Genomic DNA, 25,519 nt, shown 5'->3' with positions numbered 1-25,519 from the left:
ATTTAGCTCTCTGTTAGCAGTCTTCCATAAACCCTTTGTTTTCCTAACATGTTAAAAAACCAAGGCTTAATGGGTTCACGATGACATCAGTTATCAAGATTTGTGTGGTGTTGGCAGATGTTGAATTTTCAGTGGAAAACCATTAAACGGATTTGAGTCAGGGCAAGTTTCATAACATGCACGTATTATACCGGTGGTTACATGTGTTGACTTCAGCTTTATTTATTACAAAAGAAAACAGGCCTGTACTTATACGACAACAGCAATGAGAAATTAATCTTCTGAATAGGAAAATCAGTCTTGTCTTGTTAAAGGTACTCAAAGTTACTTATTGAGCATGCTGAGTTTGCAAAAACTATGTCTGCAACTTTCAGATTTAATAAATCTAAAATTAAATATTAAAAAAAAATAAGAAAAAATATTTTTGGAGACCTGGGGTTGTTTTTTTTTTAACATCTAGTGTAAAGAAGGCCCTATTTCAGAAAGTATTGAATGTTTCATTCTTTGAAAAACTTTCTTTCCAAAATGTCTCAAGTTAAGTGTATGTTTATTTTCATATCTGATTAAATTTTTTACTTTTGAATGGTCATTGCCTATCAGCTCAGAACACATCATTTCTGTACTAGTTCTAATATTCTTCAACATTAAAAAGTTTCTTTTTGTCATATGACAACAAAGTTTTCCCAGTGGTATTGTCTAGACCAGTGATGGTGTCCAGGCCTACATGTGGTGTGAAATGTGCATAAGAAATATATTCCAAACGTTGAAACAAAATACATGGGGAGAAATGATTTTTTAAATAAAAACAAGATCCTATGTAGAAAAAAAAAAGGAAACCCCATAACAAACCAAAGTGATAACAACAACAAAAATCAAAGGAGAGCACTTCCATTTTGTGTATATAATAACTTGAAAGGAGATGTTTTTAGTTGCTGCAATGTTTGGTTCACACATTAATTAGGACTTCAGTTTAGAGACTTACTGGTGCAGCGTACTGAAACAAAAACGTATTGTGTCTCACTTTCTATTCGACTGTAAACAAGTTGGAGACTGTATTTTCTTGGAAACTAAACTGCATTCAGTTGTTATGAATTACTTCAGATTCTGCTTATGCATTAGAGGCATCTAATCAGTCCTTTTTGTTTTACTGTTAAAGTTGTTCTTATAGTGCACCTTTTTCACACTTGAATTTGGGCCTGAGCCTCTGATTGGTAATGCTACTGCTAAGGCATGAGGTTTTCTGAATGCCAAAATTCATGCTGACAGTAACTAGAAGCTTACAAGGGGTACATCAATTTTTTTTTCAGTCTTATGGTGCACTACATAGAGAAACATTAGAACATCAAGGGGAATATTGCACTTCTGTGTGTTTAAAAGTAAATAATTAAAAAAGAAAGGGAAAATCTAACATTCTGTCCTTTTAATGAAGGACTTAATTTTCTATTGGGTTTTGTTTAAATGCTTTGAAGAAATTTTGCTTTTGAATATGCTGATTTATAAGAATTGAAACACTTTCCAATATGACTTTTATTCAGAAAATCTTAAAAACAATTTCACATTGAAATATTGCTTTGATATTGTGGGATTCAAACAGATTTTTAATTGTTGTCAGCTTTTCGGTTTATTTTCTTCCCATTTGTCTTATTTAACATTATAGCTGCACAAAATAAGATCAATGTGTTTTGAACAAGCAATGAAATTTTCATTCAGGGGCAACTTCACCATTTTAGGTTTTGCTCCTGTTTGGAACAGGGCCATTTTCTTCTATCTTGAAGTCCTGAATAAAATAAAACTTTGACTTCAGTGGAGGGCTGTTTCTCATCAGGCAAACAAATAAACAAAAAAAATCTCTGACTGGTACATGAAAGGCCATAGTTTCTTCATCAGCACAACTTTTCCAGTTTTTACATGAAACCAATCACCCGATAAAAAGCTTAGGGCAGATGATGTGCTTTGAATTAGGACCTCAGTTTTCACCAGCTAAAGAAAAAATGATCATCCTCAGATGTGAGTGTGCAAAAGAAAAACATTCCTTCCCAAACTTTTCAAGTAAAAAACAAATGATGAAATGTTGGATAATTATGATTTCATGAGTTACATGATCTCCTATTTATTACAAATGGGTAAATAGAAAGACTCTGATTATTTACATTGCTGCCCTGCCTCAGGTTTATGCCATTTATTATAGTCAGTACTGTTTATATCAACTTTTTTCTTAACAATAATATTTATAATATTTTAATAGGTGTGTATGGAGGGAAACAGTACATGAAAGAGTTTCAGTGCAAATAAACCTAGAACATTTTGCATTTGGAACTCCTCTGTATTATTTTAGGGCCTCAGTCCTCAAAACAGTTATGGTTAACTTTATTCACACAATTCCAATGGAATAGTCATATGAATAAGGCTAAATATTTTCTTAAGTGTTTTCTTGTACGCTTTCCCATCCCACCCTTCACTTCCTGAGATGCATGTGTATGGGGGGGTAGGTAGTCTAAACAGATTCCTGAACACACTGAACTGTCTCTTCGTTCTCTGGAGAATGTAATTTTCATGAAATAAATATGTAGGGGTTTGTGTATGGATGAATGTATAGATATTTGCACAAGTATTAATTAATTTATTCCTTGGGCACCAAGGAATTATCTCTTTTGCTGCAAGGGCAATTTGCTGTCACACTAAGCAGAAGGTAGTCCTTTCCCAAACAAAACAAACATAGCATCATTTTCAGCTATGTGCTGAAATGTGTTATCAGTATTAAAATGTGTTAAGCATGGCATCATTACTCTAAAACCAGCCACAGAGATATAAAATGCATTGTGAGATTGCAAACTGAGCACAGTTTGACTGTAGGACACCCGGGTAGAGGGGGTTTTGTATTAGAATATACATTGCATTTATAATGCCTTCTTCTCTATAATGTAATTACGATTTTTTTATGAACTGGTAAAATATAGTAAATAAAGGACTCAGGGGATTTCCATATAGCCACATTTATTCCCACACATCTTTCCAAATCATAAGTGGTTGTCTTCCTTAGAAATGGATTAGGACAAATTGCATTAGGACACGATTGTGAATCTGATTAAGGTGGAACCATGATCAGGTTTTTTCTTTTGGGCAACCATGTTTTCTTATAACAACCAGAAGACAAAAAAGCCTTTGGCAAGATGTTTCAAAGGCCTTTCTCATATACACATAAAAGCAGTTTTCATGCTAATTCAAAAATTGGTCCACACCTATAATTTCTTTATATAGCCAAGACAAAGCTTTGGGCAAAATTTTTCAGTAGTATATATTTCAGATACAGATTTGTGGTTTCAGCAAAAGCTTGTAAAAAGGAATTTCCATGCATAATTTTCTTAAGGAGAAGACTCTGAAGGCAAACTGCAAGAGAAGCGGAAGATCAGGCCTTGGTTCCAAATTGGTTAACGGAGAGGAACACTGAGAACAAAACAATCCTCAGTGGAAAACTGATGTAATATACAGAATAAACACCTTTTCAAATGAACACACTCTTAGAAAGGCTTCAGCCTCTCCCTGTCCTGTGTTAGCAACTGGCCCAAACAGTGCACATTATGTGCACAGAAGGAAATTAGCATGGATGTGTTCTGTTGATGCACAGAACTGGAAATGTTTGGAAAAATCCCAACTTGGCAACAAGGGCTTTTAGTTTCTTCCCCACTTCTCCTTAATATTTTTTTAACAGTATTCTCAACCCCATATAGCTAAAGAAAACTTAATTGCAGCGTTATTATCTTTGTGCTGTAGTCAAAACTGTTGAAGACCTGTTCCCACTCAATAGAAAATCAGGCAAAGGAGTCTGGGAAACCATGTTCGTTTACCTCTTTGCATCTCTGTGGCATATGAATGTATTGGTCTCTTGAACTGACACATAGGATTCAGCCAAGAAGTAGGACTCCACCAGAAGTCTATAAAAGTCTATATGAAGGAAGAAATTCCATCTCCAAGGTCTAGTGTTTAGTATATGAAAATAAGGAGATAGGTGGGTCTAATGAATAAATTCTGGAAGCTAAAGGAGCTCCATAACCTTCATGCTTACAATAGTAAGTATCAGTAATTTTACACTGCCCAAGTAACTCTAGCCATCTTCTTTAGGGCTAGGCTTACTGATTTTCACTTGTTTGTTTGTTGGTTTGGGATTTTCTTTTCCAGTTTAGACCAGCATCCAGTGACTTGTATTTTAAATTGTTCATGTTCGACTTGGTATTAGCATTGTTTTGGCAAATATAAGTAAGAATCTGAATTCTTCAGGTGTATAAAGCAGGCAGAGACCAGACAAAATAAGAACAGATCTGAACTGTGGTCCAAATTTCAGGGTGTATCTATCTGAGCTAGATTTTTCCTGAGGATGGGAAACATTTAGCAATCTCTTGTCTGTTGTTGTTGGCAACTTACTCTGGTTTCATCCAGAAGCTGAGGTCCTGACATGAATGTGTGTGGAAGCTGGAGCTAGTGACCCAGCAAGTGAATCCTCACCATTTTTCCAGGCTGAGAGTCCTTGTGTACCCTTCCAGACTTTGCAATGTTTATACGAACTGAGTGTCTGAAGCATTTGGAATTAGTTACATTTGTTCATAGTCTGGTGTAATAATGACCAGACAAATGCAAAAACTTTTTACTGTCTTTTTCTTCCCCTGGTACTTTCAAATGGATTTGCTCACACCTGGAACTGTGAGCACAGCTAGAGGGAGATCCTATTCAGAGCGACTGAAAGCCAGCAGTGATGGGGCACACTTCTGAATTTCTTGTCTAAGCTGGGACTGAGTTCTGAAACACAAGTATGCATGTTCTCCCTTGGACTCTTCAAAGCAAAGGTTCAGCTACATTTCACAACAGTAATTCTCAGCTGAAACGGGGAAGGTACAAAAAGCCTACCCTCATATTCTCAATCCTTCTCTTTTACAATACCCTTCACAAGAGGACATGCTGGCCCATGCTAATAGAGTCATGGCTTGTTGTAGAGTTCAGCCTTACCACTAAGGAATTCTTACACTCTCAGCATCTCAAGCTCTAAATTTATTCTGTAGCAATGTCTAATGCAAGTGTCTGTACAATAGCCGTCCTAGTACATCCACTGAAATTGGGAACAGATCAAGAGGAAACATATTGCAAAGAAAACGAAGGTCATGGAAGAAGAGCCTCAGATAGTTGATCTACAGACTTTGAAAGTGACTGGGAAGAAGGCTGCTAAATGACTGAGTGAAGACACATCACAAGTATGTATTAAATAGTGTGTGTGTATACATGTAGATGCATGTCTGTGCATGCACAAGTAAAATCTGATTTTTTCTTCCTTATTTCAGCAGTTTGTTTTAAAAAACAGAAATTTAGATCATCAAGTACACTTTTTTTAATCAACTTACAATTACAATATTATATATGTTAAAATGTAAAAGATAAGTCACTAATGTGGGTCAGGCTGATAACATGAATAAATACAAGAATTTGACTGAAGGTTCACACAATGTCTTACAGCTATACATTGTTAGAAACAGTGGAGTTTTCTGACAATACAGTTGTGGAATAATTATGGGATTAAAAAGCTGGAATAAGGTTATTTAAAGAAATGGTGTAAGGTAATGTGAGCCAGAAGTCTCAAAGTCCCTTAATAGGTGCTCTTTACTCAGTGTTAATACTTTATTTAACATAATGCACTGTGTACTCTTTAAATTGTTAGCTTGGAACAGATGATTTATATTGCTCTTGCATCCAAACAAGAATTAATGCCTTGATCCTATTTGACTGGAATTGTTAAGTACTTTTGTTCTCAGGCTTGTATCAGAATGATAACAAAAACATAAAATCAGCAAGCTTTTTAATGAACACAGGGTTAATTTGAAGTGCTCTGATTTACAGATATTAGAGTAATGCTCTCTCTTAACTGTGTACTGAGGTGTTAGAAAGTTTGTGTTCACATTCAACTCAAACAGTTAGTGTACTTCAGTCTGCAGCATCTTTGTTTCCAACATATTAGAAAGTTGTAGTTAAGAAAGTTGTTGGCTTTTTTTGCAAATAATATCTTTCATAATTTTCTGAGGGAATCTGAAGTGAATGCCACAGGTAATTCTTCTGATCCTACTCAGATCTTGTTTTTGTAGGTTTCTGTTGTTTTCTAGGTATTACCTTTTCCCCTCCTTCCAATATTTTAGCTTGATTTATGTATTTCATGCCTGCATCATGGTTTACTCATTTACTTTTATTAGTTTTACTGGCTAATCTTGGTACGACAGGATTTTGCTAGTGTAAAAGACAGTCAGTGCAAGCACATGACTGAGAAAGTTACTTGTAAGTATTTCACCAGCAGATGTGCAATATTATAGTCAATTGTACAGAGGACTTTCACTCCAGCTTATTTGGGTTTAACTACGGGAACAAATGCATGCACTTTCCTTTCTTTGCTGATTATTGTCCCTGTGAAGTTTGGCTGGTAAGAGCAGCAAACAGTCCACTGTTCTGCTGCTAGTGGTTAGAGCTGTTTAAAGGAACTAAACAGGTTCATCATAAGCTTGGTAGCATTGTCAACTTTTATGAGAATACCTTATGTCCAAAATGTTAAGAAAAGGTGAGCTGTTTTTATGATCTGGAATGTAAAGCAAGGGATATTTTCAACTTGGCATATTTTTGACTTAATAAAACATCTAATAAGAACTATGTAGAACACTTAAGTGATTACATGCTTACATATATTATTAAAAAAAAAAGAAAGAGAAGAAGTGTCAGCTAGTGAATACTTAATGTGCGCACAACTAAAAGGAAGAAGGTGGCAATAAAAGTTCAAGCAATGGCGATGAGAAATGACATTTCCTATAGGCAGAGTAAAATGGAGAGGTCATACTTGGAGAAGTTCAGTGAGAACCCAAAGTGGCGTCGCTGAAATTGTCCTGAGATAAAAATTAGAGAATATCTATAGCTGGTGGGATGAACACCAACAGAGAGTCTGATGTTTTTCCAAGCCCTATTAGAGCACTTCAGCTTTCCATGCTCTGCCAGACTTGCCTGAATATTCTCCAAAATATGATTTCAGATGATTGTGAAGGTTGATAGCCCACCTCAGTTTGAATATGAGCAGGAGAAAGATTGGTGACAATAAAGAGGAAGTACACATTGTGTTGAAATATCCTACAATAGCTAATATAGCAGATTAACGAACTTTGTGCTGTTTGTATTTATAGTCTGGTATAGTCCTTCCTTTCTGGATTGATTCTTTCAGTCCCAAAATACGTATTATTTATTTAACACTGCAGTAGAGTGAAATTGCAGTTTCCAATTTAACCTTAATATCTGGATTTGAGAGGATGTTTCTTATAAATCAATGCAAGTTTCTAGAAAATATGCAAAGAATTTAATATATAAAGCATACGTACAAAGCATATTGCTTCCCCTAAGTACGAAGATCTTCAACTTGCTCAGCAGTTTCATTACTTCTTCTGCTTCAACCATTCCAAAATAATTAAAGCCCCGATTTGAAAGCTGAGAAGTAAGGGAGAGATGAAACACCCTTTTTTCAGTTTTGTGTCCTTCAGTTGTTAAATGCTTCACGTCATTTGATGGGAAGAAATTAGATGGAAAAAGATCTGATATTTCAGACCTACTATGTCTCTCACTGACTTCTTCTGGATGACTCAGCTGTCTCAAACTGGTCTCCCAAAACTCTGGTAGTCCATAAAGACTTCTTGTAAAACTCAAAGTTTTGTGGGGGAAGTCCTGGAACAGCTAACAAATCATGCTGTATGTATGTTACAGCAAATAGCTCTAAAGCCCTGAAAAGACCAAGATCCAGAAATTCCATAAAGTCCCTTGAGATTTTTAATTTTGCTATTGGTTGTACATGCAAAACAGTCATATACTCTGGAGATGAGAAGTAGAATGAAAGCCTGAGGAAATAGCATCCATTTCTGAAAATGTTACAATAAGTGACTTTGCCAAGGTCATGCAGGAACTGGGAGTCAGACTGCATAAATCTAAAGTTTTTAGTCAAGCTAGCCCTCCAAAAGCAGACTTTTTTTTTTCCTCTTCCCTTTCATCTAGAGTTGCCACAACCACATTTACATTCTAGATGATTTTCAAAAGAAAGGATAAATAAATTTTCAAATTTTCTTTCTGTTGTGTCATCTGTTTTTTATGCACAGTGTCATTGCACGTAATGCCAAGATGTAAAATGATTCAGGGACTAATGTCTTCAGTCATAACGTGGGAAAACAGAGAAGCAGTTGGACAGTAATTTCTCACACTGTTCTGCCATGGCAGTTCTTTCTACTGTGATTTAAGAAAGTACAGGCAGTGGAAAAGGTTCCCTTTGAAAGTGTTTTAAATGTCAAATATAAGATTCATTTCTATACTTCTTTAATCCAAATGCCAGAGTTCTGAGTTAATCTATCAATCTGACCTGGACTTCAAGTGCTTTGTCTATCCAAACAGCTGTCTCTTGAACTAGAAGTCCTACTAACACCAATGAAGAGTATCATCATGTTTTTTAGGAAAAGACAACCTTCATTTCTTTGTGAATATGTATCGTGGCATCCTTAGGCTTGTTCAGTAGGGCTAAACAGGGCTTTGGATATGTAGCAGCTGCATTGGGCCTTGTTGTTATACACTAGAACAAGAGGCTGTGAGGCCGAGACCGTGGGAGGGAAGAACCTCTGGAATTGTTCAGACAGTGGGAGAAAATTGATAGTGTCAGGGATATTTCCTATAGAGATGCTAAGTCTAGATCTGATCACTGCTGTCATCAGATATGGCCTATGCCACAGGGACCCTGAAGCTGACTCTGGTGTATTATCATCTGCTGATGGTCTGCTTGAAAAGAGCAAGTCTCTCAGAACATCATTCAGCTCTGCCTGTGAGAGTGGGTCAACTGTTACTCAACAGTCTCTGTTCAGTCATTGCAAAGGAATATGTACCCTTCTGAAAAATATATCCCCTCCTCTAGCTCCCCTCCTCTCTGCTTTTAGCCAAGAGGTGCTACTTTCCCTTGGGAAACTAGATCTTTTCCTCCAGAAGAAATTTATAGCCTTCTCCCATTTTTGTCATATTCGTCTCCTAAAATTTTCCAATTATTTGGCCCATTATTTATGTATGGACAGCGAAGTATATTTCAGTACTAGTCTTTTTATTACCAGATATGGGATATGGGATCTAAAATATATTTATTTATGATTTACCTAAGTCATAAGGAGTACATTATGATTATTTAGCCAGCCTCCTTCCAGGAAGGACTGCTCACTAGTTTTCTGTTGCAGGAAGGTAATTACATTCTGTGGGAACCAAATTTGAGTCACCAGTGTGGTGATGGTAAGGAAACATCTCAACAACATCTTACTGCACCAGTTTGTCTCACATTACAGTGTCTTCTGTTTCTTAGTACCCATCTTTTAGCATGAATATCCAGTTATGATTGTTTCCAGAAATGCTACCAGGTAACAGTTATTTCCTAAGGCTACGTTTGTTAGAGCAGGCTGTGTAAAGCAATCATTGACATGGGTTTCAGAAGTGACCTCAACAGTGCTCACCTTCTTGCATTTACTTCACAGATATGTTCTGTCTCCCAAACATCTTGCTCATCAATCCCATACCTGTTGCTCTTGGTATCGGTATTATCTCCACACAGGCCAATTTGTTTTGGGTAAACCAAGCTGTCAAGGTACTGGTTAATGAAAACTGAGGTGAGTCACTCAGACTGAAATTACATTGATAACTTATGGGCCATGTCTTAGTTAAATAAAAATATTTTAGATCCCAAACTAGTGAAGTTAAAGTAGCTACAGTTTAGAATAGGGTCTGCAGAGGCCTCCATCCAAATACAGTTCAGGATCTCTTTTTGAAGAAGACAATGGGATCAGAAGATCAAACAACACTCTAGTCAGGAGCAGTTGTGTTTTGTATTGACATGTGGAGGTAAAATGAAAGAACTTTTGTTTTTGTTGAGCAGGACTGTGCATGTAAAACTGTCTATAAAATGCAGTCATACTCTTGCAAAAATAATACCATAAGTATTTGCTATTTTTCTCTAGTGAAATCAAATAAAAAATTAATTAAAGGTTTCAATCATCTTCAAGCTTTTTTTCATAAGCAAAATGCCTTTGCAGAAGTTCTACGTAGGCATGGTTAAAAGAGGAAGGGAGGGATCAGATTATTGCACAAACTGTTTAAAGTTTTCTTTTGACCACAGTAAAATTCAAAGAGCCAATCTGAATTTTACGTAGCAGCTTTTTTTCATGGGAAATGTGTCATCCTTGGAAATTAGAATGTGAAATACTGATCCTATAAAATAACCTTGAACAATTCAAATGACTTAGGAAGGTCAAATATTCATCCTGAGCAGCTAGATTCATATTTGAATGTCTCTATTACAAAATTCAAGATTAGACATTTGTTAAAGTTCTTAATTTTTGCTGATTTAAGTTTAGCACTTGGTTTTGGAAGGGAGTGTTATACAGAGATTGACTTCTATGTGGGTTTTAGAGTAGGAATAGGAGATCTGGGAGTTGTTTTCTTTTTGTCACCAGTGTTATTTTTTAATCAATGTTAATAAAAAAGAACAAAGAGCTTAAGAGTTCTGTATTAATATTCCCTTGCTGCTAAGTGTGATCCCTTATAGATATATTTACCCTGATATGAAGCAAAACAACCAGTAATGCAAAGATTGCCACTTTCAAGGAAGCACATTTATACTGCCCTGATTTTTCTACTCTTCCAGCTCTCTAGTTTGAAAAGCTCTTTTTCTTTTTCCTTTTATTCTTATTACCCTTCTTTAAGCAAGAAGTTTTGTAAAACTAAATACTAAGTGTAAATCTTGTGGTTAACAGCAATTAAGGCTTGAAGCATGTGAAATCTGGCAAGATGCAGAAGTTTTTTTTTTTTTTTGCTAGTTTGACTTAATGTGTAGTTAAAATGCAATATGATGATGTTTGGAAAACCAGCTCTTCCTCTGCAAAATCCATTCAAATAGTAAGCATAGCCATACCTAAAATGGGACTTTTGGAAAAAAAAAAAAAAGAGATGATCCTATTCATGCCATCGCAAAGGAAAAGAAGCAATCAGAAATGTTTGGGTTTTTAACAGAGAAATTCTCTTAATCAAAAGCCAAACACAATGCAGTAGGAGGGTTAAAGGGCCTTATCTTGTTGATTTTACTCACACAAGTAGTTCCATTGAATTGGGCAAATATACTATGTCTAAATGGACTCCTTTCTGGGGGTGGGGGGGGGAGGAAGTGGAAGGGATGGGGGACAGTGATTAGATGGTCCTATTAGAAAGCAGTGCAACCTTTGGCAATGGCAGAAGGAGTCCAAATTTCCTTTCTAAAAGACAGGATAATCAGTAGCAATTAAGAGGCAAAGTAGCAGACTAATAAAGTATACTTGTCGCCAGTTGTCATCTTAGTGATCAATTCACACCTCCACGACAATAACATCGACCCTTCAAGTGCTCTAATGACCCTGAATCCCTAAAGTGACAGGAGGATTAGGGTAAAGATAATGTGCTGGAAAGGTGCTAATGAAGTGATGGGATTACAAAATGAGTTTCATCCTTAATAGACAGCAAAAGGGAGTGTTCAGTCCCACTCCAGCTATGAGGTTCACATGGATAAACTCTCATTGACTTCCACATCCAGTGAGGATCAGGACCTTAATTTAATTAATTAAGGCTTTTCATTTCTTAGTTAAATATGAAACATGTGACTGTGGCAGCTCTGTGCTTCCTGCAAGTGGCAGATATTTCTTAGATAATTAAGTTTACTTTCTTATGTTATTTTTTATCTTATCTCTGCAAGTTGTATGTTGCAGACATTCCTTGCTTGTATCTTTTTAATTCTGTACAATTAGTTTTAGAGAGATTTAATTTTTTTGAGTAGAAGTATGCAACTACTTTTCCATGAACTGTTTTAAGAAATGAGAAATTGAGCATGTAATTAGAATATAATGTCATGTGTTCAGTAACAAAATAGTGTCATTTTCTTGCTCAGCGTTACAAGTGCTTAGATAGATGATAGATAGGTGGATAGATGGATGGATAGATAGATACTGCATGGCAGTAGCATTTCGAGGTGCTAAAACAGAAATGGTGTTCTTGTAGATGTTATTGAAAATGCATATTTTAAAATGTCCACTATGTTTACCATATAGTTAAAACAATCCTGTTCCTTAAATGCCATCTGTCTCTTGTTAAATTACACTTGAACTATATCTGCAACCCGTTTCAAAAGAACATTAAAGTTGGGGGAAAGGGTACAACAGGCTACTTCTGGTATTTTAAGCCCTGATCTTCATTAGGCACTACTTTACTGCTTCGCTATAGCTAATTAACTTGTATATTGAAAACCCTTTGGAATGATTTGATACAGGGAGATGTGGGAATACATTATGCAGGGATTAGCACATTTATATTGCTGTAGCTCTGTCCCTGCTGTTTGGGTGATGGGGAAGGTAACCATTTACAAATTTAGCTGTATTGGGATCATTTTCAGGTGGCATAAATTCTACTGATAGCAATTTGAACAAAATCTGCTTTTCTTCAATGACAGATGTACAGATAGATAATTTGCTGCTACACATTCTAGTGCCAGAGTCTGCCCTGAAAGAATAGTCTTGAGAAGCTTTATTTGTTATTTTGTGATCTGGGGGGGGGGCAGGGGGTGTGCAGAAATAAAGAGGTTTACAAATTCTGACATTGAAGAGTTGGATTTTGAAACAAGATATTGTAACTTCTTTGATAATCAAAATGAAATTTTAAATACATCTGTGTTCTGCCCTCTGTTCCCCTGAAGATTTTGAAATTCCTGGTTTCAGGCTTACAGTTAAGCATTCAAAAACTAGGTGAACATGCTGTACAAATTTTTCCTTTTAGGTACTTTATACAATACACTACTATTTACAAGTCTGTAAAATATTGTATGTGTGCTAATTAATTAACTTTTCATAGAAAACTTAGCTTTCTGTTGAAAACTGGCTCTCGACTGAGGCTCAAAACTTTTTTTTCCAGTTTTAGTAGTAAAAAATGAAAATTGATTATAATACAGAACACAGGTGTGAACTTCTATATGCTGAATTCAAGCCAAGGAACATGGCTCAGGCATTTACAAGAAAAGTCATGAGTGACGTGTTTCAGCACCAGTTGTACATCCGTGGAGTAGTATAAACTTGAACCAGGAAGGAATGAAATCTTTTGTCATGTCAATAAATACTTCTTTTTAAGTACCTGAATTATATTATAATGCATTTAGGGTTATTCTTAAAAATAAAAAGGCATTTCTGTTGCAGACTTTGACCTAAGCTGGCAGTATTGATTTTGAGGGAGTTGCTGTGATATGTCATTTCTTTACACCTTGGAAGAGAAATGGAGCCACAAGACCTGTGTTGTATAAGCTACAAAAGAGTTTTTGGAGAAAACTGACTTTTTGTCATTGCTAGCCAGGGAGAGAAGAGACCTGATAGTCTAGCCTATGAAGGCAATTTCTCCTTGCCAGTTCTGATCCACAAATCAACACACCCTATGAGAGGTAAATCCTGAACTGGAGGTGTTTACTGTGGGTTTTTTGTATTTGGTTTGTACAAAGATGAGATCAGATTCCATAATTTGTAAGGCTGTTGAGTTCACTACATGCTGAATGTGAGATAGGCAGCAAGTAAAGGTGAATATGCAATAGTAATCCTTAGAGTAGGAATATGGTCTGAATTTAATATTCTATATCCATTCATGTGAACCTTGTAATTTTCTGTTATAGACCAGATTTGTTCTTTCTTTATGGTTGCAGTACACTGGGGTAGAGGTACTTTTATTTCACTTTGATATAGCATGGTGAGCCATTTTTGAAACAATATGTTCAGTCAGTCTTTTATATACTATTTCCTTTTGTGCTTAACAGATTGCCCATTCAAAATGGAAGAGCATGAGCACTGTTGCCTCAGCGGTCACCTTGCTGTGAAGTTGTAATGTAGCAAATGGCTAATGTATGCATACATGTGGGGACTGTTTTAACCCACATTTCACACTGCCATAATCAATTCATTGGTTTTGAAGAACAAAACAAAAACAACAGCCCTTGTCCAGCTGCAGCAGGCAAGAGTTAGGACATATGCTGGTGTGAAAGAGGGAGTAGGGTAGGAGACCCCTACCGAAAACATCAGAACAAAGGGGGAGCAATCGCCTTGGCAAGGCATGGGATGACTTAAATACCCTATTGTATGAAATATGAATGGGTTGGCATTGTGAATTGCGGTGTGGGGGGCTCCTCCGTGTCACCGATTAGCCACACGATTACCCAGATTACACGGGGAAATGGCTAAGGTAAATAAGGCCAGCCTTCTGCCACCTCCTCCCCGGGGCCAGGAGCGGGCTGGCCCAACCTCTTCCCTGCTACTGGGAGCTGGAAGAGAAGGGGGTGGAGGAGAAGGGGAGTGTAGTCATAAGTCCTGTCGTTAACAAAAATAAGGATTTCAAGGGCAACAGTGTTAAAAGGTCTTTCTGTTCAAGCAATATATGGACATTGTTCCCTGTTACCACACAATGGGCAAGTAAATTACTTGGTCAAAAGGAGATCTTGTATCCTCTCCTTTGTCTCTTTGTCCTCCCAGGATAAGGGACAGCCATTGGGTGTTGATCACAAAGAGTGTGGTAGGTGCAATCTGTGTCCTGCAATCTTCTCTCCCTTCCATAATCTTGTGCACAGATTAGTTCTCCTCTCTCTCCCCACCATGCAGCTCTTATGGCCATAGGGTAACACTGTGAAAACTGTGTTTATCCACCCCAGGGCAGCTCAAAGAGATATTATTTTCCTGTGTTGGAGTTGTAAGGCATACATAATCAACTGCAATCCAAAATAAAATCATGTCTATATTATAGAAAGTCAGTCTCAATGAAGTCACATCAGAAGTGCTCTGCAATGCTGTGTACATGTTCACAGTATGAACTGTATAGTGTGAAATCTGTATATGTTACACATGTAATCTTAAACTGTCTCAAAAGTTATGACATTTTTGTCTCAAAGAAGCTGTATCTTATTCTAGCTTTTCAGTTGAAAAGGCTTCTAATGCTTGTATGTTTTGTAGCATCTTTTACAGCAGTGATCTCTAGCTCTTTTCTAGAATCATAGAATCGCTGAAGTTGGAAGAGATTATTAAATCCAACTGTCAACCTAGCACTGCTGTGTTCACTACTAAACCATATACCCAAGGGCCACATCCACACGTCTTTTGAATTCTACCAAGGATGGTGATACCACCACTTCCTTTGGCAGCCTGTTTCACTGTTTGACCACCCTATCAGTGAAAAAAATTTTTGCTAATATCCCATCTAAACCTCCCCTGGTGCAAATTGAGGCCATTTCCTCTCATCCTGTCACTTTTACTTGAGAGAAGAGACGGACCACCACTTAGCTACAACCTCCTTTTTGTTAGCTGTAGAAAGCAGCAAGGTTCCCCGTGAGAGTTGTAGAGCAACAAGGTACACCCCTATCCTGCAGAGAGTTTAACTGAAGGTGCTTTGTGATGTCCCATCTCATTGCAAAGGTACTGTTGGTGCACAAATGAAGACACAGCATCCTTGCAGGGAGGAGTCTTTATACAAGGAGCTCTTTGATGCAAGTGATGTTCCCAACTGCAAGGTACTCAAAACCAGCTGGGCTCCCAAAGGAGACTTCAGCTCCCTGGGTGTTTTTAGGGAGATTTTGGTGTCTATAAGTTGCAGTTGCTTAGAAAGTATTTAATTGGGTTACATTGAGACCTGGTTTTCCTTAGAATGGAAAAGAATCCTTTTGAGGCAATAACTGGGAACATTGTTTAAAATGAAGGGAAAGGGGTGGTTTGACTTTTCTGATTTTCTTTCTTTTTATTTTCAGGTGACCTACTAACAAAATTCAGCACAAGTTTATGAATAGTTTGGCTTGTCCCAAATTTGCATTCTTCCCTAAATAAAATATTCAGCTGGAAATTTTTGCCAAAGACTAACCTGGGCTACTACATTGAGGTTATGAGTTAATGGCAAAACAGATTAAGAAACAGGCTAGTGACTGAGAATGGTAACTTATTAGTATTTAATGGATTTTTATTCATAAATATTCAAATAGTGTTCTGGTATGAAAACATTCACAAGTCTTAATAGATCACAGAGTAAAAAGTGTAACTTTCACTTTTGCTTTGATTCACAGCTGGAAGTAAAAAACCTACTCCATACCCTGCCACACTCCTACAGAGAGTAAACAAATGAAGTGGGAAGAAAAATACCAAACCTAAAGTGACAAAACACTCAGCAGAACTTTAAACAACAACAACAAAAAATAAAAAGTGAAGACACATTGCTTTTAGCAGTTCATATTTTAAATTTTCACATTTCTAAATGGTGGAGAAAACCTCCAAAATATAATCTCACAAAATTTATTCTCCTACCATCAAATGGAGTGCTTGTAGTTTGCCTAAGATTTCACTGAAAGTGAGCTCCTTTCCCTTTCTGTGCTGCAAGTACTGATATCAGCGTTCTAACCAACTTGGCTAATTGCATTATTTTATGTAATCTAAACTTCTTCTTTTTCACTTCATACCATAATCTGCTGACCATTGCAACTTTGTCTAGTTGTATGGTGACTGTGTTTCATCCAGGATTGGATTCCTGCTCATGCTGAAGGAGTCTCTGGGTTTGCACCTGTGTATGTCCTTTGTACAGAAGGTGCAATCTCTCCGATAAGTTGTGCTTTTCTAATGCTATACATCCTTATGTTTTGGATTTGAAAAGACATCGTGAATGTACTGAGCTTTATTGATGGTTTTCTGGTCAAATGAAACGTGCCTGACTTACAACCATTCTTTATTTGAAGGCAATTTATTTCTTTCTTCATAGCTATCTCTATTTGCAATCTGTGGCTGTCTAGAGCTTTGGGTATGGGCACTTCTTATTACTTTTATCAAACTCAATCAGAATAGTTCAGTGGCATAGAATGGTTTGTAAAAGCTCTATATTGTCCAAAAATGGAGTGGTTTGTCATTGCATACTCAATTTTCCATTTGTTTTTTTAATATTGTGAAATTTTGCATGCACTTTTGGTGTGACATATAATTCCACCAGTTATCAAAACAGTTGTAATGTTATTGGAAATAAAAGCTCAGTTCTGATCTGTCTTTTACCTTCAAATCCAATTCCCTACAGTATTGTTTCGAGTGTTTCCATGCTTGTGTGCTCAGAAGTGCCTAGTGAGCCACCTGTATGTAGGTAGCATGCCAAATATAAGGAGAGAAACTTCCTAGGCAGGTTTCTTTCCATGGACCTGTTTGCTGTGTAGGAGATGCAGAGATTATCGATTGAGCAGTGAGAAGGAAGGGTGAATCGATCTGATAGTGAAATGATGCATTTTTTGCTGAGAGGAGGATTTTTCTAATGGAGAAAGAACAAATTGACTTATTGGTTAATTGAAGGACAAAATTGACTGGGAGAGGCAGTGAGAATTTGATGAATGTCAACTGCAGAAAAGAAGGGTTCTTCAAACATATGCACAAAAATTTATTTATTTCCTCATTTGTCTGCCTCTTACTTCGTATGTGATGGAGATGAGTGGCTTTGCTTTGACTCTTTTTGGCCTTCTGCTCATTCCTCAGACTTCTGCAAGATGGGTAGACCTGGTTTTGTCTGAAACTTTTTCTCCTTTTAAATATGACTAGAAATGTTCCTGCATTGAAGTCCACAAAAATTTGTTGCTGCTGTTTTTTCCTAAAGCTGTTCCTACTGTTTCAGTTTATTAAGTTTGCCAGTTTTATTAAGTTTGTCATAGCTGCAATTGCCTAATCCAGGCCTGGGTTTTAAGGCATGCTAGGCACCTAACTCCCACTGACAACAATAAGAATTAATAATTTTTTTCCTTTAAATAATCTTCCAGATTTCACTAGGTAACTCTCTGCATTGGTAGGACCAGAACTGCTTTCATAAGTGCAGTCATTGCTCCTTAACCCTTTGGAGAAGGGACAGTGACTTGTTCTGTCAGGCTGGTGCAACAGTGGTTGCACTACTGCCCTCTGCAGTGAGGGCTTCTAAGCAGTACAGTGATAAAAAAAGTATTAAAATAGTAAAAGTGATACCAACAACACTCAGTAGTAATAAATAGGTATATATTGGTGCCATATAAATATTAATTACTCAAATATTTAATTTAATTCTAATTAAATATGATTAATTTCCTAATTTCTGTCTGGATGAGGTTGCCATAATCCTCATATGGTGCCTTTAGGAGACCAGAAGTGTTTTCATTCCCATTTTATATGAATGGTGTAGAAGGCATCCAAAACTGTCTTCTGAGGACTCAGAGTGTCCTCAAGGAAGTTTCTGTTCTCTCCTTGGGAAGACTGTGTGTTTAATAGTTAGGGAAGGAGCCTATTCAGGAAGTTTTCTGTGTTGTGGGGTGGCAAATGGCAGAGTCCCCAGGGATCAGTGTGGTTATGGGAGCTCAGTGTTGGCATGTTATAATAATTTCCCTCTTGCAATGGCATTACCATGGAGACTGTGGGGAAACTGAAACTGAATGCTACGGACTGCTTTGACTTGTGAAGAAACTGTATCTGTCCTACTTCCCTTTGTACCCTTCCAGACTGCTCAGATGTGTCATGGCCTTATTTTGTCATCATTAGGTAAGATTCAACTGCATTTACAGCAGGGATACTGTAGGAGTGAGCTCTTTGAAGAAATAATAGTAGAGTATTTAGGCTCCCAAGAGGAAGAGGTAGGACCTAAAATTAGCAAATAATAAGCTTAGTCCATAAACTACACACACAAAAAAAGAAAAAATAAAGTCCCCAGGCACCAGAAAGGAAAGGAAAAAGGAAAAAAATCTTCAAATAATTTACACATAATAAAGAATTCTTGTGTAGATTTGGCATGTATTGCATTATTTTGAAATGCATTTAGTATTTTAAAAATATAGGAACAGCTTTGCTTGAAGTCACTCATTCCAGACAGTCACACTTACATCTGTACGCTTTTGAAGCAACACCAGAAGTAGGTGAGTGGAAGAAGGGTATTTGGGGAGGCTCATGAAGCTGGAAAAGATCTTTAAATTTAAATTCTTAATGGGAAACTTATAAACACACCAGAACCGAACATATATTTCAGTGTGAATAATTTATATGATAATACTTCTAATAATAGCAGGCTGCTCCAGTTCTACAGTACAACTAGCACAGTTTGACTGACAGAGGAAGAGAGGTGTCACCATCATATGATAGCCCTTTCTTTGTCTTGCACCAGCTGGGATATCACCTTGAACTGAGCCAATCCATCATCCTGTTAAAGAAAAGATAACTGGGTTTCTCCATAAAAGCAAAGGATTTGACTGAAGGATGTTTTTCTCCATTTTCCCCCCTAATAACTTAACAAGTTTTCCCTTGTAAAAAGTGGAACCTTAGAAAGTTTCCTGCAAAATCAAAAGCTTGCCCACAGATTGACTGTTAAATGTTCAATATACGTTTGTCAGGGATGCTCTAAGTGGTACTGAAGTTGACAGAATACAAGCAGGAGCTGACAGCTTCACTCCAGTTACAGCTGATTAAAGGCTGCAGGGGCCTGGGGGCCCCATCTCGAAGAGGACCTCTGCAAATTCACCAGAGCACTTCCAGTCTGCACATTTTGCGTCTGCTGGCTCAGAGTACTCTAGGTATTGTGCTTGGTAATCGACTTCTGCCTCCAGTTTTGGAGTGATTAACAACAGATACAGACAAGGAGTTAAAAATGTAAATGAGAATTATCTTACATTATGCACATACATTACAATATGTATGACAAATGACAGTGTAAAATATAAGCATTTTATATTTGTGTACTTTTAGAGACATTTGTGGCTCTAAAGCATGGCTCAAACTTTGAAGTTGGGTCTTCTCACAGGCTTCTCCCCATTCCCATACCCATCGTGTAATATTGAGCTCTTGTAGGCTGAGCATGCTGGCTGCTCAGTTCGGGAGCTCTCCCTGAGGCCTCATAGCCAAGATGTTCACGTATATCTAGAGATACAGCATGACCTAACCAGAATTATTTAAAAAAAAAATAAAAATCTCAGTATCGAAGAGTGCTTGGCACTGTCTGGAAACACATCTTTTCTCAGTGTTCTCCTTTATGATTTCCAACTCCTAGCAAGCGTGTAGTGCTTGTATATGCTGTATATACCTTGCACCTTAGCCTATACGGAGTGAACATCTGGTTGGGGAAATTTTTTCCTCTCTGTTCTTTCCCAGTCAATTTTATATGGTGTTGTTTTGGGGTTTTTTTCCAATCCTTCACTCATACAAAGAGAACATCCCAAACAAATATCCCCTTCCAAATATAGATAATAAAATACCACTTTTAAAAAAAAAAAATTTACTAAAATAGTTAAAGATTTTTTCCCCTGCATTATTTCTATCAAGAGCTTTCTGTTAAGCACATTTACCCCTTCTTCCCTAAACTTAAATTTCAGTCTTGTTTTGTTTGCACCAGAGACCAGATTCTTGAAACTACTGATTAAAAAAATCCATGCAATCTTTAGAACACTTTGGTAAGGTACTTTTTAAAACACTTGATAATCAAGCATAACTTGTGATTTAATAATCAGAACTGCAGGCACAAAATATAGTAAGTCAAGTAACAGACATCTGTTAGCATTTTTTAGGTTAATCCACTAATATATTTTTAGAATTATTAAATATTTAAAGCTCCAGACTGAGAGCTATTCTTAGGGTGATTTCTTCCCTTAAGTTGAGCTCAAGTAATGCTTTTGATCTCCATTTCCATTCACCTAAATGGAAATTAATTTTTCAAAAGTGAATATATGTTGAGATGAAGACCCAGAAGATATACCTCCAAATAAAAGGAATTAAGAAAACATATTTATCCTGATCCCTTAGTTGTTTATAATAATTTAGACGAATGGTTGAACGGTGTACCAGTATATCAACAGAACCTTTTCATAGTCTAAGTCCTCTTGTGCTGATTTTTAAAAGGCAGCCTGTAAGTCCTGAGGGCTTTTAAACTGCAGAACTCAAGAAATTTGCTAATTTCCTCTTACTGAGGATAAGGAACCCCGTATAGGCATATTTCCATATGTATGTATGTATGTAGCTCTATGTATGTATCTGCATGAATTTTTTACATGCACACATGCACTTATTATTTAAGTATATATATACATATATATAACACATCATGTGTATATAAAATATATACCATGAGTGCAGACATGTTACACATATGTGCACTTTCTTTGCCTCCTTTTCTCACAGTCTTCTTTGAAACTGTCTTTATTTTCTTTACATTACTTTTTGGCTCAATTAAAGCTCTGCTGGACCCACTAAATTCTGCCTCACTGAAATATTTTATTTAAAAAAAAACCCCAAACCAAAACAAAAATAAGAGATATAAATTAGAAACCGCACGTTAAAAATGTGCCCACTCCTGAAGGTGTTTGACTAGTGTTTTGACTAGGATTTTGACTGCCAAAAAAAGAGGGTGAAGTGAATGCAAGAGAGACTGGAAAAGAGAGAGCTTTGGAGAGCAAATGTACTCTGCAGAAGTAGTTCAGTTTGCATAATTTATTCTAAATATGGATCCTCTCTGGTGTGTGAGCACTCCCTCCCTCACCACCCCCACGCCCCTCTTTTCTTTTAAAAATAGGAATTTCTGTGCTGCTTGTGTTCCAATATTCCAGTTCAAAGAGCATGCCTGACAGTAGCTCAGTACCTGTGTACTTGACTACTTACTACTGAGGAGCCTTGCTTGCTGGTAATCTAGATTTATGGTAAGTCTACCCTTTCCCTTCATCTACAAGGTCCAGGGACACTCGGGTAGCCAATCTGCCCTTAAATATGTCTCTGAGGAAATGGTGCTAATTAGTATTGGAATTTACAGCCTTCCATTTTATTGACTTGTCCTACTTTCTTCGATAATTAACTAATGAGTAAAGTAATGAGCTATGTTAGTCAGTCATGATGTTCAATTAAACAGCAAATCAATTATTGAAAATAGTTTTGGACAGCTCTTGTGTCGTCATGGTGAGTGTGCGTGCATGTGCGTGTGGGTACGTGTGTCCGCATGTGTTTTAAAAGCGTGCCCTAGATGTCGCAGCATTCCTCCCTGGAGGATACCTGGCTGCAGGAGGGCTGTGTGGTCACAACCAAACCAGACCAGTGATGCTTCTTGCTTGCCTTTTCCACCCCCCCGTTCAACTGTGCTACATAGAGCCCTGATGCCGCACCTTATCTACAGGGGTCCCCAAGGCCTGAGAAAGACAAGACTGCTGTAACATAGGGAGCGGTTTTCCTGATGGAGAAATCGGCAGAGGGATGCCATGAAGCAGTGTGTCTGTTCACTGATGTGACCCCTCTGCCTCTTTCTTGGCATATGCAATCTTTTCCACTGGTGGGCAGGGTCACCTGTCCCAGAGCTAAGCATTACAGCAGCAGGAACTAATACAGCAGTATTAGTCCTCAAACCCTTAACCTCTCTTCTGGCCACAGCAATACGCAGAAACAACAGAAAGGGTGGCAGGGAGTGAAGGATTTTTCCCCTGAGGGCTTTGCATACCAATCTGAGCAGCAATTGTCCGTGGGAAGAGGCTTCTAGGACCATCATGTCGCAAGTACCCTGCACTAAACCTGAGGGAGCACTTCAAACACACTCCTGTGCGGCCATTGGCAGGTCAGGTCACAATTTGCTGGGGCAAGGGAGTGACACTGATGCCTGGACTCTATACAGCACAGACAGCTTCATTTGGCATGGGTTGGGCAAAGATCTTTTTTGGCAGGATGAAAAACAGACATTCATTATCTCACTAATGTTTTGAGTAGAGATTTGCCTAGGAAATGTAAAGGGCAGTTCCAGCAAAGAAAGGTGTAGCTGACATCATCATTCATTAACTTGATAGCTTTCTAGGTTTAATTATTCTTTCATTTGTCCTTTTTACTCTTCCTGTTTCCTTCACATCTTTTGCCTTCTGTTTTCTGCTTCAGGAGATGGTAGCACACCTGCACCTGCTGCCCACGACTGCAGGCTTTCACACTCACTCTCCTGGTGACATCCAGCTTGTTGCTTTTGCTGTTAGTCTTAGTTCTGTTTTTGGTGTTAGAGTGTATCGCAACAGCATTCCCACATCCAGGAAGCCAACCTGTCCTGAAACTTCAGAAGTTTGGGAACAATTTTTACTGTCCTATGCTCTACTCATACAAATAAGTATTGACTAGCTTTGTCAAAAGACCACTTCCCTATGGGCAGCAACAGCTTTCAGAGAAGACAGTAATATTGCATTAAGTAAAAAAAAAAAAAAAAGTTAATGTTATTAAGTGGAAAGTTGGGTTTGGGATTAAAATTTTAACGTAATATTATCAGTTATGCTACCAGAAATAACACTCTTGCGTGGTTCCATTTGAATAGCAAAGTCGCACAAATAATGGCATGCCATGCTCTTAGGCTCTGTAGTCATAAAAATATCATTCATTATTAGTAATAGTCATCTTATGATGATTTTTTTCCAAAGGTAGCAAGCATGCAGAAAGCTCCCCCCTGCCTTCCAAATTCAGAAGGAAAAGCAGGCCAGTGAGCAAGCTGTGTAAATACAGAGAGAAGAGACTAAATGCATCGGCCTTAGCCATCCAATTGAATCATGATTCATTAGAGAAACAACAAGCCAAAAGAAATCAAAGACAGTTCAAAAAAGGCAACATAAAGTTTTCATTTCCAAACAGTTTTAATTCGCTGTTTGTGCTCTTTACTGAGAATATGCAAGGAACACAAACATTCCCATATGATTTAAATTACAATTTACATATGAATTACATTAGAAATATGAGCTACGCTAAAGAGATAATTAGTGCTGTCCTGGGTTATGTGAGCACAAACAAAATTAAATAAGAACAATTTCAAAGCCAAGTTTTGCTTTGCCTTTTCAACTAAGCTGGTTTAATCAGTGATAATGACCGAAATAAATCCACTACATATAAAACCACGCACAACATATCATACTGTGTGAAATGTCATTACTACATCCCATGCCTTGGTAAACCACGCAGTCAAAAAGGAGTACAATATCACCAATATGATGTTACACAAAAGTTGCCACCTCTGGGTGCCCAGCACTGGAGTTGGTGGTCCCTGAGGCTTGCGAGGAAGGAGGACCCATAGCAGGCCGGTGTTATTGCACTGCTCCAGAGAGAGTAATGGGGAGGGGGAGCTGTGCCACTGTGCACCAGGGATTTTTTTTTTTTTTTTAACATGACATATAAATAAGAAAGAGCTACCACAGGAAAAAAAGATGCCAGTGTTAGCAGAGAGCAATGAGAGGAAGGGAAGCTGGAGAATCGGGGAGGGGGGTAAGGCGGTGGGATGAGGGTAGAAGGGGAGAAATTGAGAAGGATAAAAAATACCAAGCAGAAGCAAACTACCTGTGCATTAGTGCCTCAGCCCCTAAATAGAACTATGGTTTATGACTACTTTGCCTAATGAGCTAAACTCTGGTGACCATAAAACTGAAATATAATTATGACATTAAAGATGCCTATATTTGAACTTAATTATTAATTAATTTAATGAGAGAATAGGAGGTTGTAAAATTGCTAATTAAACGGCTCTGTAAAACTGCAGATGGCAGAGGATTTACCAAATGATGAATCCCACAACAGTATTTGGGCTATATCAATATTCTATTAATATACAGTATGCCAGAGGTACTGGCTAGTACGCTACTCACAGTTAAGCCGATGTGACAGGCATATAGAGTGAAAGAAAATGAAGGACATAAAATTCCAGATGACAGCAACCTTGAAGATGATCTCTGCCCCCACCTCTGTGGCAGTTTCTGAAATCAGTTAAATAAACTCAGAAATGCAGGATAAAAATCAATCTTACCATCGCAAATGTGAATAAATTGGCTTGAAGCAAACGACCCACCTATGGTCTTAGGCACCGTCATGTTGTGTCGCTCTCTGCTTGTGTGCAGGAATGGTCAGAGCAAATCTGGACTTCAGTGCACCAGAACGGGAGGGATGCAGCGTGAGTGAGTGTGTGTGTGTGTGTGTGCGCGCGCGTGTGTGTGTTAACGTGCTTGCATGTGAAAGAGAAGCTGAGCAAGAGCAAAAAATAACTGTCCCTGTGTGATTAGTGAAATTAAACTCAAGTGAACCTTCAGGGGCTGAATTCAAGCCTACAGGGGACAATTTTAGAGATTCCCACACTGCACTATCAGCATGCAAGGAATTTCACTGTAATATTTGAGTGGCAATGCCATTTGGATGACATTCATTTAAAGATATAGAGGAGGGGTGCAGGAAAATGTTTTCTCTTAGCACTGAACCTAATTCAAGGAACGTCAAAAGAAAATGCACTGGGGTACCTCACCTGCATATCTCTAAAACTCAGTCATGACTAATTACTGGAATAAAAGCAAAAGAAAAAAATTCAAATATCCCTTTTGTAGGAAACAATGAAACACCTCTGGGCAGTGTAACACAAAACATGAACAACACTAGAGTAAATTCAATATTTTAGTATTTGCATGAATCCT

The 25,519-nt window shown here is 37.6% G+C and overlaps 1 long non-coding RNA gene across 1 annotated transcript in view; it reads right to left on the bottom strand.

The window, feature by feature from the left end:
* The window catches only part of LOC116799961, a 30,372-nt gene extending 5,266 nt beyond the window's left edge, over window positions 1-25,106 (bottom strand). Inside the window, exons 1-2 of the long non-coding RNA XR_004361149.1 lie at window positions 24,907-25,106; window positions 24,707-24,814 (exon numbers count right to left, since the gene is read on the bottom strand). This is a non-coding gene — a long non-coding RNA (uncharacterized LOC116799961). The remainder of the gene's footprint in view (window positions 1-24,706; window positions 24,815-24,906) is intronic.
* Window positions 25,107-25,519: the final 413 nt, after the last annotated feature.

Source organism: Chiroxiphia lanceolata, chromosome 1 (genome assembly GCF_009829145.1).
Source record: "Chiroxiphia lanceolata isolate bChiLan1 chromosome 1, bChiLan1.pri, whole genome shotgun sequence".
Lineage (NCBI taxonomy): Eukaryota > Metazoa > Chordata > Aves > Passeriformes > Pipridae > Chiroxiphia > Chiroxiphia lanceolata.
This window is presented reverse-complemented; position numbering and strand designations above follow the sequence as displayed.